A 16,596-nucleotide genomic window follows, 5' to 3' on the forward strand; every position below is an offset into this window, starting at 1 on the left:
GTGGTATTTATGTGTATGCATATAAGGCATCGCCGTTTATTGCATCTATAATTGTCATTTGGTGGGTGTCCTGTATTCGTTTGCAGGTGAGTATAGCTGAGAGATAGGATGGTGGTTTGATGGTATTAATTGATTGAAGGTGAAATATAGACTTAATAGTGGGGTTATTTTTTTAGGTTGTTGTAAGTTTTTTTTTTAGGTGTGTTGTAATTTTATGCATGTGTTGGCCGTGGTTGAAAATCATTGGGACGCGTCAGTTACTGTTTTTTGTTTGTACTGGAGAATACGGGATCTGTCAATTTTATTTGATTTTATGGCTTGTTTAATATACTTAATGGGATATTGAGTATTGATGAATTGTTTCGTAAGATTTGTGATATGGTGTATGTAGTCTAGGGGGAGCAGATGCGTTTTATTCGTATGCATGAACTGTCAATGATAGATTTTTTTAGGTTTAATCGATGGTTCCTATAGAAATTGAGGAATGTCTGCTTATCAGTGGGTTTAATATAGAGGGATGTAGATAGTCTATTGTTATGGGATATGATAGTGACGTCCAAAATTGGATGGAGTTTTGAGTGTTCCATGGTAAATTTTATATTGTTATGTGAATTATGGATGTATTTGTTGGAATTCTTTAGATTTGGTAGTCCATGTGGCCATGTGAAAAAAAAATCAATATATTGACAATAATGGGACGGTGTGAGGGGAAAGTTTTCAAGGAGTTTGGTTTCTAGCATATTTATAAAAATGTTGGCATACCGAGGGCCCATTCAAAATTGCCCCTAGCTATGCCAACATTTGTTATTTATAATAAGTATAATTAGTATATATATAATACAAAAAGTAACATCGTTTCATGCTTCAAAACCCCCTCAAAACTTTTAAATAAATGTATATATATATATACGTTGTGATTAAACGTTGCAACATTAAAAAAAAAACAATATAAAAAGACACAATCTTCTTCCACAAACGTGCTAAAATGATTCACCTGAACTTTTTAGAGCATAATTGGCAGGAATGACCGCTGTCCACGCCATAAATCTCCAGTTCTTTCAACGGTTTTCTTTGTCTAACAATAAAAAATATTAAATACAAAAAGTAACACCGATTTTAATGCTTCAAAAACCCTCATCACCTTTCTTGGATTGTATAAATTTTAGTCCATATAAATATATATATATATATATATATATATACATATATACATATATATATATACATATATATATATATACATATATATATATATATACACATATATATACACATATATATATACATATATATATATATATATATATATATATATATTGATATAGATATAATTATGAACATTACTTAGCGCCAGAACAAAGCCGGGCTTAACTTCAAGTATGTATAGAAATGTAAATATGTGATGCTGTAATTGCACAGTGTAATGGTGTTTGTTTTATGGAAAATACGGTAAGGGGGTATTTAACGACTAGAATTGGAACAGGTGAATATAACGCTAGAAACCGAAAGCGTGGCGGCATTAACATGTAAATATAATGGAATCTGTTAGTGGCAGTATTGTAGATGTGTGGCCATTTGTAAAGAACCTTTTTGGCGCGAAGCATTTATTTATTATGCACAAAAGGTTGTGCAACGATAGTAGCAAGACGCCATGTTTGAGATCAGGTTTGTCACTATGTATTCGTTCTAAACCCGTGAAACATCTAGAGAATAATCGAATAATCTAATAAAATGGAATAATCTAATAAAAGATAACAACTACGTAAATCGCTTTAAATTCAGGTTACGATTTTAAAAGTGGGTACTTATTATTTTCTTCTAAAATTAAGGGTAGGAAATACCGGTCGTTGCTGGGAAAGTATTACCATGAAAAAATAGCCCCGGTGTATGATGGAAATTTGTCAGGAAAAAAAGTTTGGATGTAGTAAGCTTTGTGCTCTCCTTTATATGTCTGTTGTTTGCGAGAGTGACATTTGCAAGAATTTATATTGTAAGATACGACACTGATGAAAATAGAAGCGAATATCAGGAAAACTTGCACCACATATAGTTTTTATTATATTTAAGATCTAAAAAAATATGTTGTTTTTTTTCTGTAATGGACTATATATTTGTATTTAAACTTTCCATTAGCGAGAAAGAGATCGATAGAAATTATAGATCGAGAGAAAAGAGGTGGAGCTAAAATTATTAGAAGTGGATGTAATTACACTTATATTATTTTAATGTTTACTTGATTCAATTACAGTATTTTATTCATTAAATCAGATATTTTTTATCAAGGAGCAAACAAACTGTTCATTTCCGAATACTTCAAATACATTAATATTAAAACCCAGGGCAGAAGGAAATGATTCATTTGACTTCAAAAACATTCTTCTTATACAATAACAGTTGTAATGTTATGAAATATCATAAAGATTAGTGAAAACACTAATTCATTGCGATCGATAAGATAAAAGACCAATTTGAAACATGAGTTAAATTTTTACCGGAGAAAAATGGGCCTGCCAAAGCTTTGATCTGCTTTGATTTGGGAATAAAACAATAACGGCGAACAAAAGTAATTTGATTGTCTGATATATCGTTTTGCCAAATTGGAATCTATTATCATCACTTTATTGGATTGTATAAATTTTAGTCCATACATATATATATATATATATATATATATATATATATATATATATATATATATATATATATATATGCATGCATTCAAGTAGAATACTATCTCAGCAAGAGAATTACGATACAGAAAGCAATATATTTAATTTGTAATGTTCTTTTTTACTCTTAGGACAATATTTTAGAGGCTCGTGCTAACTGGTTAGATATACAATATAAAACATACATTGTTTTTACAAATTTGTACTCTAGAGTGTACATTCTTTCATCTACGTGCAGAACTATTCGAAAAATATGAGAAATCCATTCTGATTATACATGCAATGCGGTAATTTCCTGAACAGTTTCAGATCTCCGATCTTTGTTAGTTATCACTCTGAGCTTGATGTTCTTTCAAAATCTTGTCATCGGTAGTTTTTTTAAAAACTTATTTTCTATTTATTTGTTACTTCTTTTTTAAGTAATATACTGTTGAAATAACTAAGGTGCATTCATTTACGTAAATGAAGTCGTGTATTTGGAGTTCATGAAAACGACTGTGCACTTAGATTAATGGAATTATTCTATTTGTCCACGTGAATTCGTATTCTGCAAGTATTTTGTTTCGATGTAAATGTCTTAAAATATCTTAATGTAGAGCTCATCTATTTAAATGAGATTATTTACCTTATTCTAAATACAATACACATGCGCTGTGCGAAAATTACATATAAACGTGCTGGTCAAAAAATAGAACATCATGTTTTTTGGCGCTAAATTCTTATTGAGGACGATCAGTGATATGTAATTGGTGCTAAAATATCTCTATCATGCTAAACTAACTGAAATAGTTGTTTTACGACAGAATGTTTTTTCATACCAATTGCAATGTGAGTTTTTGAATATTTCGTGTTTCAAAATAATAGAACAATTCAGGTAAGTAAACACAATAGTGTCTTTATTAATATAAATACAAATTAAATTAATCAATATTTAGTAGCAGGAGGGGTTGCCTTGATAACGGCATCAATTCTCCGAGGCAGGGAATCAACAAGCTTCTCGCAATCCTGTGTAGCCACTGAATCCCATGTGTTCGTGATTGCAATTTTCATTGTTTAAAGATAGTAGGATTTTCCTTGCGGAGCTTCCTCTTTATCTGGTCCCACAAGGATTTTATAACGTTCAAATCTGGCAATTCCACCGGCCATTCAAGAACAGGGATCGATCGTTCTCTGAGCAAGGAAGACGTGGTGTTGGCAGAGTATGCCGGTGCCAAGTCATGTTGAACAATGATGCCGGTAGCCTCCCTGTTAAACTAGTTATCCAATACTGCCAGTAAATTAGCTTCCAAGGTATCTCAGTACACTTTTGGCTTGACAGTTTCTTTGATGAATCATAAATTACCAACACTTTTAGCACTCATACATCCTCAGACCATGCAAGATTGCGGGAACTTCACAGACTTCTTAACGCATTCTTGGTTATATTGTACAGAGGTTCTTCACCAAACACGTGGCTCTTGGTCGCCGAAGGAGGTACAAAACCGAGACTCATCTGAAAAGCAACTGTGTATCCAACTTGGACACTCCCCACACACATACACACATACATACCCACACACAAACACACACACACACACACACACATATATATATATATATATATATATATAAATATATATACTTCAGAATAATGAAATGAAATATATCAACTGGTGTGCAAATACAGTGAATTATTTTATTTTTATTTTTATTTTTATTCAACATTCGGATTTCCCACTTATATTTAATTTTGGACTTTTGTATAAAAAATCTTCACCGGATATATATAAACAAATATTTCCCGGATTTCTTATTAAACTAGCGGTATAATCAAGGAAATATATTTGCATGTGATTATTACCTAGTACCTTGGAAGGATTACAAGAAGCGTTTAATCTCGGTTACGGAAATATAATAATTCTATATTTGAAGATTACATTTTTCAAGTCAGAAATATAAAATACTTAAGTTTTGATTATTTTGCAAATATGGTAGTGAACAATTTGCGCGATTTTTATGCCGAGTTATAAAGTTACATTGCTTATGAACCGTTTCCTCAAAAACGTTACCTTAGAAACCACACGCAATTTTTCAAAAACAACATTTTACTGTAGATACAAATAGGGGTAATGATATTGAAGTAAAATGTTTGTCTATAACCGTATGCATCGAAATTCAATAATTCAACATAAGGAGAATGCAAGTTACTACAGTAAAACGCACTCCAGGAATGGTTTTAATAAATAAGACGGGGTTAGCAAAATTACCCTCTATGAAGTATTTATACTAAATATAATTATTTAGTTTTATTCGGATCTCTTATTCATGTTATCGCAACATAACGTGCATATATCTTTTCTCTTTCTTGGTAAAATGTTTTTTTTATATTATTTTAATCATGCCACACGCTTTAAGAGAGTTATCCTAATATAAACTGCAATAATACAGTGAACAACAATCTTATGTAAATTGTTCTTACTTGCTTAGAATATTTCTGATGTATATATTTTCCTGGTCTTCGTAAGCGTATTCTCATCATTTATAAAATTTGAAAAAAGTGTCATAATGTAATGTGTCAATTTAATGTAATTATTTTAAATTGTAAATTACATTGTACATCAAGAGCAGACATCTATAGAAAAAAGTAATGTTGACGTCTTTTAACGAAAAGATGGTTGTATACTTTGACTTGTTGTATAGCAGGGGTTCATATTAAGGATTGCGAGGGATTAATATTGGGGCATTACAAGTAACGGATATAACGATAGCGATGAGGATACATTTATACAGTTCTGGGATGCTTGGGATTTCATATAGATACAGAATGGAGATGTATACAAGTTCTTAACATATAAGACGGGCGATACATAATCTTGTAAGAGTTACACAATGTTCATTACCAGATGTTTAACACATTACCTTTTTAGTGATGGAAGATGACACATGACAACAGTTACAAAACACAATCATGATTTTTTTATTCATTGGACCGGTCGAATAATGATGACGTCAGTAATTCAAATTTGCGATCTACATAGATCCTTTGGCTTCCAAAAGGACTGACTCCAACTCAACCCAACTCAATTGCTCTCGACTCTACTCTTCTACTACTTGTCCTTTTGGTCAAGATCAAAGTGTAGTATCTGTTCTTCAGATGCTGCAAGCTATGACTAGCAAAGACCAGATGTGGGGGCAGCCCCACATGCCTGACCTTTAACCAGCTCCCATTTCCCACCTCTCGGGAGCTGGTCCCCTTTTCCCCTTCCCCCTCCCTTCACTCCTCACATTAAAAATCGGCCTTGTGCCTAATTTGCTCGGTGGGGGAGCAAATAAATACCATCTGTTCTTCAGATGCTGCACTTCCATTTCTTGTTCTCTTTCGGTGAAGGAGCAGCCCTTCACGACTGAGACAATTTTTTTACCTTTTCTCCACGTTAGAAAACGACGCTGGTGTCTAACTCTGTCCTGTGGGGAGGCATTGTAAATAGGTACTCTTCTACTGACTCCTTTATCTTACTCACTCTTGCTCCTATGCTGAGACTCACTCTTCGTCTATGACGTAAACAAATGTGTTCCCCAAATGTGACCAATTCACGCGGCTATGCATGTTTTTCCAAACACAATTTTAACAGCAAAATAATTTACACATATCATTCTAATCTATTTTTAACAATATATTTTTAATTTGTTTTGTTCATAATTTAGCTGACAATCATAATATTCAGTTTACTAAAAGCATGTCCAAAAAAATATTTTTACGAGATAAACAATATCTTACTATTCTAATAGAATTAAACAATATACTAAATTCTAACATTCTAATTCTTAATCTTGCTCACAAGGTTCGAGTCTCGGCTTATCCTATTATGTATCCTTCTTATTTACATGGAAAGGGGAAACATTTCCCTGTAACAGAGTGTTATGTTGAAACGTTAAAATACGTAATGTCTGAAATGCCTCTGTTAATCAAGATAAAATCGAAGAATTATGTTCGCAGCACCACTACCTCAGAAACAATACATATTTTATTTATACCGCATATATATATGTATATATATATTTATATGTATATATATATATTTATATGTATATATATATATTTATATATATATGTATGTATGTATATATATATATATATATATATATATATATATATATATATATATATATATATATATATTAGAAGAGATCATTCCAAGTTTTTTATATATTTAAAATCAATTCACTAATGGTTATGCACATATATCAATAAGATTTTAAGCTGTGTGAATTAGCTCAAATATTAAGCAGCATGATTAGCATTTCTGTAAGCGAGTGTTCCTTACAACCCGCCTCACAACGTCCGAAGTAAATCTCGAACTACGAACCAATCGGTTGCATTTCGACCAAGCAACACATAAAATATTCTGATATTCTCATGGACGTTAATAAAATAAAGTGCGAAAAACATTTCCCTTTTTAGTCTTTTGTGCGGACTAAAACTAAACTTTAAGCTGGCCCAGCTATTTCAATAATTGTCCGAATCATATTTGCCGCCCTCTTCCCGTAGCTGTTACAGCGATACAATGCGCTGGGTCGGTTTTGAATAAAAGGCCAGCGTAAATCGACTAGAGATTCCCAAAACAAAACCATAGCGCAGTTTTCTCTCACAAAAGCATTTCCTCTCACAGTTAATAATCATGTTTACGCTTCAGTAGTTGAGCGCGGTCACATGCGCAGCGCCTTAGAATATAGACAGTTTTGGCGAAAAGAGAAAGAAAGGCCATTGGCTGCTTCGTTGGGAAAATAGGAATGGTGTATAAACGTGAGTTGTTATAGGGGAAAGTAGAATTAACCATGCTGTGTAAAACAACTGGGGTGGGGAGGTAAAAAAAAACGATATCTAACAATATAAGAGAAAACGGATCTACACGCCAGGCAATAACAGCCTCTGTATTTATCAGTACGAATGAACGTTTTCACTGTATTTGTGCAAATACCTTCACGCGTAACCTCTGCTCTGAGACGTTTGTCACACACCAATGAATACGCCTGATATTATAATCTACCTCGCAGCTTATGGCTGCCTGCCATACAAATGCATATGCGGCACATTTGTTACGCTTACGTGAGCAAACAATTCACACGGCCTAGAAATATCTTTTTCCTTTTTATTGCTTACATTCTCCTCTACACCTATTTTGTATGTGTTTTCGCCTGTATTATAAAAGAGCTTTATATTCATTCTAATTATAGTTTTACATTCTAATTATTTATGTTTATGTACTATTTAGTATATAACTATTTGTCTGTTGGTCCGATTCTTACGATAATAACATACACATCTCTATAGTAGGGTTACATAAAAAATAGTTTTATGCATCTACATCAGAGAGCATGCTTGCGTTATTTTTTATTTAGAAATGCGTGTATGCAAGAATAGTGTGGTTCTGAAACCATATCCTCTTATTCTGTAACAAACGAACTCGGACACGCATCCTTATATAAACACTTACTTTAAAGATAGTGACAGTCACTGAGGGAAATAAAAGCACAAAAACACAGGATAGACTAATAGATTGTTCGCTCCTCCCGTCACACAGCTGCACTATGCTGGCTGACAGTCTTTTTAGGAAAGCATCGCGATATGTTTTGTTTTCTGCTTGAAGTCTCACGAGCCAAAGGGTAAGAAAATGCAACCAAGAAGTTTACATCTTGGAGTTACAATGAATGTATAAGGTAATACAAGCATGTTTGAAGTATATTTTTATATTCGCTAACCCGGGAAATGTATATTAATATGATTTCACAAACGGCACCTCTTTACTTGCGGCCAGCTAAAATGGGTTGTATCCTAACCATGCATATGTTTTTGTTGAGATAGCCAGAGAGAGAAGGAACAGCAATCTAATTCTTAATCTAGGTATTCTAGGAAAGAAGCCATTCGTGTAGAAATGTCCAGATCTTCATTGAAAGGTGGAAAACTGTTGCTTGTTAGGTTTATAACGGCCATTTATGTTGAGAAAGAGTAATCGCAGTAACTTTGTCGGTCATTTTCGTGGTAGTACATGAAAAACAAGCACAAGTAAAAAAAGCATTTTGACGACTAGACAAGCGCTCGATCTTGCTAATGATTGTGTAAATATACGGATAGACGTCCTTTTGGAACCTTGTTTAAGGAGAGTAAAATGTTGCTAGTGGATCAGATACGTAAACAACACTTTCTACATTCGCTATTAATGGCTTAATAGAAATATAGAACACTCTCAAATGTTAACGCGCTCAACTGTCCATGAAGCTTACTTTCATTAGAGCTGTTTGACAATGTTTTTTCTCTATTAATTCTTATAAAGACTACTAATGATTGTTACTAAAAAATAAAAAATTATGTATGATGAACGTGTAGCGAAGTAAGATTTTAGCTGAGGTATTTCAATCCCGCTGGCGAAAGGTAACGAGAATTCCTATCTACAAAAGGAGAGAGACGAAACTCAATAGTACACACGACACAACTTAATGACTTGTAATGAAACACAATGAACAATTACAAAATTATTACAAACTCTTTGCAAAGTTCGCGAATAGCTTGCAATATGTGATTAGGATGTGTTCTTATAGTTTCTTATGGAAAAGAGTCTGCTCTCGGAATGGTTAGGATGTAATTAGGGATTTTGAGCGAGATTTAACTTCGAACAAGAAGTTATTTTCCAACGATTTTCCTAATGCCTTGAATATGCATAATGACAATAGTGCAATGTAATATAAGAAAATATAAGTATTCGACAAGTGTTTGTATTAGGAAGATGTTTTAAAAAAAAGGAATAATAAAGTGTCTAGCATCGACTTCTAAAGAACTCTCACATTAATGCAACAATTATAAATATGCAGCTATTAAGGATTAGCAAAATCCTTCTTTTATCTCCAATTATATATTCCTCTTGTGATACGACACCGGTCATTTCATACAGAATCTTGTCAATGGTTTATATATAGCAAACACCTTCGCCCGACATCACCTCTCTAATCCAATTTATGCTACATGCGTTTAGAGAAACCACTGCGAAACATGTAAATATAGAGTGTGCTAGGATAACTAGTAAATGTTTCATTTTTAATATACTTTTTATAATAAAATAATAATCTATAATAATGAATAGTATTTTTATCACGGTTATTATTATAAGCAATTTTATAATGATTTCTTTTACTTTGTTATCAAATTTAATTTTAACTCACCTTATTTCAATTCAAATTTAATGAACACATATTCTAGTATTTTACACTTTGAAAATTGTAAAAAAACATGAAATATATAAATTTATTGATAAAACATAAATCATCATCTTAAATAAATTAACCATTTCTATTACACTAGCACTGCTACCCGCCATTGCGTGGGTATTGAGCATTTTTCTTTGGGTAGCTTATAACACAACATAATAAAAAAGTGTTGTGGGGGAATCGTCCTCCAAATGGGCTGTTCTATCCATTATATAAACCATAGACCTTTTTATCCCAGGTGTGGATTAAAAACCAGCGCGACCCTCGCCTGCTCGATGACGTTCACTACTCCTTTCAGTTGTAACCTTTTTACGTTCTTGTTCCAGTAATACAGTGTTTAAACTCTATTCCGTTGTTCTGTTTTTTGTGGCTTATTGCAAGCCATAACACTGGCGACATTGGATTCGGAAAACGTACTCACGTTTAAAAACAGTGTTCTAAAAAACTAAACACTGACGACATTGGATTCAAGGAGCATACTAAAATCTAAACCAGTAACGACATTAAAAAAATACTCGCATTGAAATAGTATTCTAAAAATACTAACGACGTCAGACTCAAATGTTATCAAGCCTAAGAATGTGTCTACCATAACACTTGCAACTGAAAGGTTCACAGTAACTAGAATAAAATATGCAGATCATTACGGAAAAAAGAGTTGAAAAGAAAAAAGTTCGGCACGAATTTCAAAGATAGCGATGTACTTTTGCAAAAAGAAAACGGTTCGTCGCGACTTAGAAAGGTACATTTATATACGTTTGGAAAACGAATTCGTAACTTGTGGTTTTCTCTGCTAAAAGAGGGCGTTATTTTGTTTTCTCTGAAGAATAATATACACTTGATTGTTTTCTTTAGACAATGAACATTTTATATATTTATGTGTTTCTGTTCTGACCGCGATAGACAATTTTAAATACGAGGAAGAGAAAAAATCATTCGTAGCGTATTTTCGGCGTTATGAACAATTTTTTTTTTTAATATTGACTGCAGCAACTGGTCTGATCAAAAGAAAACCAGACGTCTACTACGAAAATTTGAAACGGCTGAGCATGATAAATTCGTGGATTACATCTTGCATCGGAAAACAGCAGATTTATCATTCAATGAGACGGTAAATTTGTTAATAGAACATTTCTGGCCGAAAACGTTTTTTTTTTTTTTCATAAGCGTTGGAGATATTTGAATCTGGTAAAGACGATAATGACGATGCTGCCACATACGCAGCTGTAGTGAACAAGCACTGTGATGACTTTAAGTTGTCTGAACTAACAGCAGACAATTTTAAATGTCTTGTGTTTGCGCAAAGGTTAACCTCGGGAAAAGATGCGGAAATCAGACTCAGAGTCCTTAGCAAATTAGAAAATGAACCGAACTTAACACTTCAAAAATTGACTGAAGATTGTCAAAAAGTAGAATTTATAATAAAAAAAGATGCAAGAAATATCGAAGCAGGCATCGCGAATATAAAAAAGGGGTTAAGACAAAACCGTCGAAATGGCACCCAGACCACTGAAACTCAGAAAAGCTTAAAGTACCGAGCGCTTGTTTCAGATGTGGTGGAATACATTGGGTAAGGGATTGCCCATTTTTTAACAAAAAGATGCTATTTATGCAATAAGATCGGTCATAAAAGTTCGCACTGTAGGAAAACTCAGAATAGAAGCCGTGTACGTCAAACCAGAACTAAGGACGCCGTAGACTAAAATCTACGCAAATATGTAACGGCAAAGCTATTAAATTCCAATTAGGAAGTAGATCGGATCTTTCAATAATACATCTCAAAAGATGGAAAATATTACGAAATCCGACTATGTAAAAAAACTAACTGAACGGCGACGGTCGTTAATGGTACACAAATTCATTTTGAAGGTGAATTAATTACAAACGTCACTTTACGGGGGTAAACTAAAAAACTAAGATTGTATGTGCTAAAAGGTAGTAAGGACCTATTCGGTTCTGGCAGCATGGATGAGTTTCGTCTCTGGGATCTTCCTATATCCACATTCTGCAAGAAAATAGATACCCGCCCAGCAGAAACGGAGAAACTTATAAACTGTTTTAAAAAAGAATTCACAAACGTATTTATTCCTGGCCTGGGGAGATGTAAAAAATGGCCACAGATTTTAAGTTGAAACCTGGAACACAACCGGTGTTTTAAAATAAACGTAAAAACCTGTTCGCTTCCCTGAACAAAATAAATCAGGAACTAAACAAATTTTAAAGCATCGGTATACTCGTTAAAATTGAATATAGTGAGTGGGCTGTTCCGGCAGTTTACGTAAAGAAAAGGTTAGAGGAAATTCGCGTTTGCGTCAACTTCACGACCGGACTCAACGGGTCCTTAGAATATTTTCACTATCCATTACCTAGTACAGAAGAAGTGTTCACGAAATTAAATGGCGGCAATTTGTTTCTAAGATCGACCTAAGTGACGCTTACCTACATATTCCGGTAAATGACAAAAGCGCTAACCTCCTCTGTATTAACCCTCATCGAGGTTTGTACAGATACGAAAGACTCGCGTTTGGTATCAAGGTGGCATCAGCAATATTCCAGCAAGTAATGGATACCATGCTGTCCGGTTTGATTACATTATCATAGCGAGCAAAAGTAGGGAGGAACATGAAAAACATATCATACAAGTATTCAGTCGAATACAAGATTATGGATTTAAGATCAAAGCAGATAAATGGCACTTCTGTTTACAAACAATTAAACACCTGGGTCAAATAATCGATAAAGATGGCAAACGCCCAGACGCAGATATTGCGACCGCTATTAAGCATAGCTCAATTGCAGAGTTTTTTTTTAGGTTTGGCAAATTATTACCAGGAGTTCATCCTAAATATGCACAAATTGCGAGCACCACTTAATGAATTGCTGAAAAAGAATAAGGCTTGGGAGTGGACAGAAGATTGGCAGACATCATTCCAAGAAATAAAAAGAATCCTGACTTCAAAACTATTCCTAGCGTATTTCAACCCGCAGTTGGACATAATAGTTGCTAGCGAAGCTAGTCAATATGGCATCGGGCGTGCATGCTACATCGAAAACCGGATGACTCAAAACAGCCTATTGCTTTCGCATCACGGACTCTCTTGCCAGCGGAAAAGGATTATTCTCAGATCTAGAAAGGGGCCATAGGAATTATATTTGCAGTTTCAAGATTTCACCGGTTCTCAAACGGAAGACATTTTTTTCTACAAACCGAGCATAGGCCGTTGATATCCATTTTTCAATCAAACATTCACCTTTAAGGTGGGGAAGTGCACTGCTGAACTTTAATTTTACAAGTCAATTTCTCCCCTCAAATCAATAAGCCCATGCAGACGGTCTATCGAGACTGATTTCTGCAAAAATGGAACCTCTTGAAGATTCAGTAATCGCGGCACTACGTATTAATAGTAATATAAAGACCATGATAAACAATATTATCCGCGAACTGCCGGTCACACTTAAGGAAATAAAGTCAGAATCCCTAAATGACAATTTCATTCAAACCACGAAGCAGAAATAAGCACTGGCTGACACCCTTGCAGACATTTTTCTGATTGCGACGAAATACTGTTATACGGTGAAAGGGTTGTCATCCCCCCGAACCCTTCAAAAAAGAATTCTCAGGGATTTTCATATGGGGCATCCAGGAATAAACAGAATGAAACGCCTAATGATAAGTTTTGTTTATTGGCCAGCTATGGACCAATATATTACCGACATGGTGATCAGATGCAAAGGCTGCGCTTTGGCTTCAAAAGCACCACCGATTACATATAAACCTTGGCCTAAAGCTGAACAACCATGGTCGAGGATCCACATCGATTATGCGGGACCTGTGGAGGATTTTTACTACATAATTGTACTTGACTCTTCGTCTGATTGGCCAGAGGTACTAAGATGCAAAAAACCGACCACGGCAACAACGACAATTTTTTTATTGGAATTGTTTGCTCGATTTGTGATTGTAGACTGTTTGATTAGCGACAACGTTACACAGTTCACCTCGACAGAGTTCAGAGAATTCTGCGAGACGTATCAAGTCAATACATATTACGACACCCCAGTACCACGCCAGAAGCAACGTCCAGGCCGAACGCTTTGTCGATACGCTTAGAAGGGCATTAAAAAGGGGTACAGAAAAGGCCCTTCCGTAATTTCTGAAGGGTTTACAGAATCAGGAGAAATCCGAACAAACAAGATACGGGATCCCCAGCAGAAATTATGTTTGGACGGAAAATAAAATCCGCATCTGATAAACTGCTACCCAAACACATAGTACACAACAGAACCTCTACAGTGCGAACGAAACGGTTTAACAGCGGAGATAACGTGTATTTTAGACATTTTAGAAATAACGTTCCTTTTCGGACCCCAGAAGGAAGAAATACTGATTTTCACATCCGTTGAAATCAGCTTCGCAAGGGTGGTGCTGTGGGGGAATCACCCTCCAAATAAACCGCTCAATCAATTATATAAACCATACACCTTTTGATCCCAGGTGTTGATTAAACACCAGAGCGTCCATCGCCCGCTCGGTGACGTTTACTACTATTTTCAGTTGTAACCTTTTTACGTTGTTGTTCCAGTAATACATTGTTTAAACTCTAATAGGTTATGTTTTCTTCGTGGCGTATTGCAAACCATAACAATAAGATAAAGTAATTATTTCTTCCAGGTCACGATGCGCTTAAAAAAACACCGGCTCTATCAAGAGTATTGAGCACTTTGATAATATTAAGTCGTCTGCCACTTCCCACAATAATGTGATGAAGAATGATGTCATAACCGCAAGAAACCCTCTTTTCCCCTTCCTACTCGAATAAAAAAGATGAATTCTGGAAGGAGTGTCTAATTAAAACGATTGTCAACCCGTGTGATCACAATCTCAAGTCGTCCCCCATTTACAACCATAACTTGAAGAGGGATGGAATCATCACCGGAAGTAACCACCAGCCTATCACCTTCCTACTCGAAAAAATGAGGTAATGTCTGGAAAGATTAAACACTCGCCAAACCACGTGATGATAATCTCAAATAGTCATCCACTTACCACGATAATTTGAATGGGAATTTAGAATAGCATCGGAATTTACCATCCCACCAATCAACATCTACTCAAATAAACAGGTGGAGATATTTTCTAGGAGAATTATCTAATTTAATAAATCTCCAATCCCCAAAACAACTGAAAAAAACCCTAAAATTATTAAATTAATACTATACATTTATAAATATAGTAATGTTAGATAAGGTATTGTCAGAACATTGTCTGATATTAGTAAAAATACCCTGAATGAAACATCTTTGTCTGAAAATATTTGAATTTCAATTGAAATTTTACGTATTACAAATAAAGAAAATATTTTCATATTTTAAAATGTTATTGTATTTTATATATTAAACGTGGTCAGTTGTAAATAATAAATCATCTACTACTCCTAAACTAAAGACATTACAAGAGCGTGAAATATCTATTACCCAGAAAAATAAGATTTCATCTTGCTTATTTTCTTTAAGTTTTTAAGGTAAAAAATGATTCTATAACTTCCCTGTTCTACAAATGTGGAAATGCACTAATTTACCAAGAGAAAATAACGAGTGTTCCTCGATGTTCGCCTCCATCCTTATTAAACGATGTGACGCTTTCCATACTCAACACCGATATATTTTACATGCTAAATATATTTGGAAGATGTTATCTCCGAACAAGATGCAGACATTATACCAAGGAATGTAGGTAAGTTGAGAGTAGAACCAAATTAAATGTTACAAAATCGACTTAATACTAATAAGTATTAAACAATACTCAAAAGTATTAGAGCGACAGCCATTGCACAAATAATTCAGATACGTCAGACATCAAACGTTAATTCTCCTTCGCTTACAATTAAAGCAGAAAGAATAATATTTTACACTCATGCAAGAAAAAAATAATATTTTACACTCATGCAAGAAAAAATCATTCTTTCCACAAGATACACAGGTACATTTCCGGCTATACTTTGTCTGAATAACACAATTACTGGATTATGGTTTGCAGGGACAGTTTTAAAACCTGTCTCACTTGTACTCAATTTGGACATAATAGTATGCATTGCAGAAGACATAAACCACATAAAACCCGTACTAAATTCGCAGGACATCATGGAACAATGGCACAAATGCGAGATAATTCGTGGTAGCAATAAGTCTGAATAAACATTTAAATTACAATTAGACTATAAATCGGAGGTAGCTGTTGCTAATTTTCATGCATGAAAATAGTTGAATAAACGAACTCCGTGAATAATAACAAAATTGCTAAATCTCTAACTGCTAAAAAATTAAATTTAAAAGTAAAATCATTGGAAACGTATAATTAATAATAAGTTTTATAAAGCGGCGAATTTTATTTGTCACACACCGGATGCATCAGTTTTATCCGGATGATTTTTAGTAAACATTTTTTGCTAGAAAATATTGACTATAAGATTCACCCGAAACGAGAAATTACCATTCGAATTAAGCTATCCATAGAAAGTTAATCACATTTTAACCGAAGCTCAAAGAAAAATTAAAAAAGACGTTGCAAAGAGTGAAGCAGAAAAGTCGAAAAAAACATCCAGTAATGACGCATCGGCGACAATAATAACAAAGCAGGAAATAAATCAAGAAGTCACGAAAGAAGTTATTTTTAAATGAAAACACTAGC

Source organism: Euprymna scolopes, chromosome 16, assembly GCF_053919585.1.
Source record: "Euprymna scolopes isolate OS-2025 chromosome 16, ASM5391958v1, whole genome shotgun sequence".
NCBI classification, from domain to species: Eukaryota; Metazoa; Mollusca; class Cephalopoda; order Sepiida; family Sepiolidae; genus Euprymna; species Euprymna scolopes.